Below are 3,002 nucleotides of genomic sequence, written 5' to 3'. Positions count from 1 at the left end.
AGCTGCGAACAAGCCCGCGTCTGAGGAGCAAATGCAGCGGAGTGTGCTGCGCGGCGTACAAACGCGCCGCTCCCTCCGCGCCCGCTCCCTCCGCGCGCCGCTCCCTCCGCGCGCCGCTCCCTCCGCGCTCGCTCCCTCCGCGCTCGCTCCCTCCGCACGCCGCTCCCTCCGCGCGCCCTCCAATCCCATGGATTTTGAATATATGTCATTCATATATTGCACATTATTCGAGATAACTTGAGATTAGTCCTTTGTATCTGCCCTTGTCCTGTCAACTCAAAGAGAGCTGCCTCCGCACCAGCACCAGAGTCTACTTTGGGGGGGGGCGTTATAATAAATTTTTGGAACTAGATGATGCGATGGTTGCGAGACGTGCTGACTGGAATAACGGAGTGCCTGTGCTTTCACAAGCTTTAAAAGAGTTACAGTGGTTAAGTTTGTTTTGTGCATTTTCTCACACTATGATAAAAGCCACGCTGGAATTTTCCAGTTGGCAGCTGCCCCCTTTCCAGCCCCACAGAAGCCCAATGTCGGGCGGTGGCGAGGTGGGGGGGGGGCGGGGGTGGGGAACGCGGTTCACAAAAGGTGAAGCGGTCTGAGCGTCTTAAGGCAGCAAGGCGTTTCTGCGCGGACCTTGTTTCTTTTTCTAGAAACTTCTGTACTTAAAACCCCGTCGGAAAAAAAAAAAAAAACCCGTCGAACCGTTGAGCTGCTGTGCGCCCAACGCTAGGCTACAGTCACGGGAGCCTAACTTAAAGGGACTGCCGTTAACTTTCCATCTTTCTGAAAGCCCCCATCAGCAAGGCCGCGGAGCTCGTCCCTGTGACTCTGAGGTGCTCTTCCGTGGTCCCCCTGGCACCTTCTCTGCACCAACACACGCTTATTTCAGCCACTTAGTTCAAATCTGCCGCTCTCCCGAGTGCTCCCACAATGGCCCTGAAGGCTCCCAGGGACCCACGTCCTTGCTGGGTTGAAGGCTTCGTGCAGTGATAATGGCGCAATGAAACCCAGAACCTCTGTGTCATTCGCAGTTATGTGAGTGCGCCTTTCCCCAGGTCCCCGTCAACAATGAATATTGTTTATATTTTTAATGTCCGGCCTTCTGATGGATAAGAAAACCATTTTTAATCATTCGTTTCATGTCTGCTTGATTTACTTGCAGTTGTACATTTTTTTGTACGTTTACTGGCATTCGTAGTTCATCCTTTCTGAATTGCCTGTTAACAACCCTTTACTGTTCTTATGTTTGGTAAATTCTTTTTAGCTTCCTAATTTGTAGGAATTTAAAAAATATTATGTTGATTAGTCCTTTGTCTCTTACAGGTATTGCAGGTCTTTTCATCTGTTGCTTTTTAAAAATATTAATGGAGATACTTTTTTTTTGGCAACACCTAATGAGTTTATGTGAGCAGGCTCAGGGAGTTGGTGATGGACAGGGAACCCTAGCATGCTGCTGCAGTCCACGGGGTTGCAAAGAGTCGGACACGACTGAGTGATTGAACTGAACTGAATGAGTTTATCAGGAGATACTTTATTTTTAAGGAGCAAGTTTTGAACCAAGCTGAAATGTTGCTTCGTTTTAATTTTATACTTCTTTCACTATAAGAAGGTTTATAGATTAAAAAAAATTTTTTTAATGTAGTACGTGTACAGTATGTAAATCTTTTCCTTTATGGCATTTTGGCTTGACTTGTTCAGAAAGATGTTCTCCACACAAAGATTACAAAAACATTTCCTATTGTGTCCTTCTGATACCTTTTTAGTTTCATTTTTATGTTTAGTACTCTATGCTCTCTCGGCTTTCTTATTATTGTTGTTTAGTCACTAAGTAGTGTCCAGCTGTTTTTGACCCCATGAACCGCAACATGCCAGGCTTCCCTGTTCTTCACTATCTCCTGGAGTTTGCTCAAACTCGTGTCCATTGACTTGGTGATGCCATCCAACCATCTCATCCTCTGTCGCCCCCTTCTCCCTCTGCCCTCAGTCTTTCCCAGCATCAGGGTCTTTTTCTAATGAGTTGGCTCTTCACATCAGGTGGGCAAAGTATTGGGGCTTCAGCTTCAGCATCAGTCCTTCTAATGAATATTCAGTGTTGCTTTCCTTTATGGTTGGGTGGTTTGATCTCCTTGCTGTCCAAGGGACTCTTAAGAGTCTGCTCTAGCACCACAGTTCGAAAGCATGAATTCTTTGGTGCTCAGCCTTCTTTATGGTCCAGCTCTCACACCCGTATATGACTACTAGAAAAATCATAGCTTTGACTTTATGGATGTTTGTTAGAACACTGATGTCTCTGTGATGTAAAGTAGCACTGTAACTTAATTTATTTTATATATAGCCACATATCCCAAGACTTTATTTTTCTTGAAATTTCTTAGCTACTGTTTTTCATTTTCTCTTCCAAGTAAATTTTGGTATTAGCTAATCTAAGATTCATGAGATAGTCCCATTGGGTTTTAAATTGGGATTTTATTAAATTTATACATGGAGAAGGGAAAGACTACCCACTCCAGTATTCTGGCCTGGACCATGGAGTTACAAAGAGTCAGACATGGCTGACTGACTTTCACTTTCACTTATTTTTCATATATTAATAAGTAGAGGACTGACATATTTACAGTATGGAGTGTTATTCTCGAGAACATGATATACAGTCACTGATAATCACATCTTATTGCCATCCTATTTTATATTTGGTATCCCATTTATTTTTGTTCCTCCTTTCCTTCTGCTTTTTGAATTAATCAAGTTCCTTTCTTTCTTCCCTTGATTATTTGGATGTTATGTACCTGTCTCTTTTTTCCACTAGTGGCCCTGCACTTTTTTTCACCAACCTATTCTCTCAATTTTTAGTTTTCTTAATTACATTTTGTTGTTCAGTCACTCAGCTGTGTCTAACTCTTTGCTACCCTATGGACTGCAGCATGCCAGGCCTCCCTCAGTTCAGTTCAGTTCAGTTGCTCAGTCATATCTGACTGCGATCCCAGAGACTGCAGCATGCTAGG

This window comes from Capricornis sumatraensis, chromosome X, assembly GCF_032405125.1.
Source record: "Capricornis sumatraensis isolate serow.1 chromosome X, serow.2, whole genome shotgun sequence".
NCBI lineage: Eukaryota > Metazoa > Chordata > Mammalia > Artiodactyla > Bovidae > Capricornis > Capricornis sumatraensis.
Note: the sequence above shows the minus strand (reverse complement) of the source record.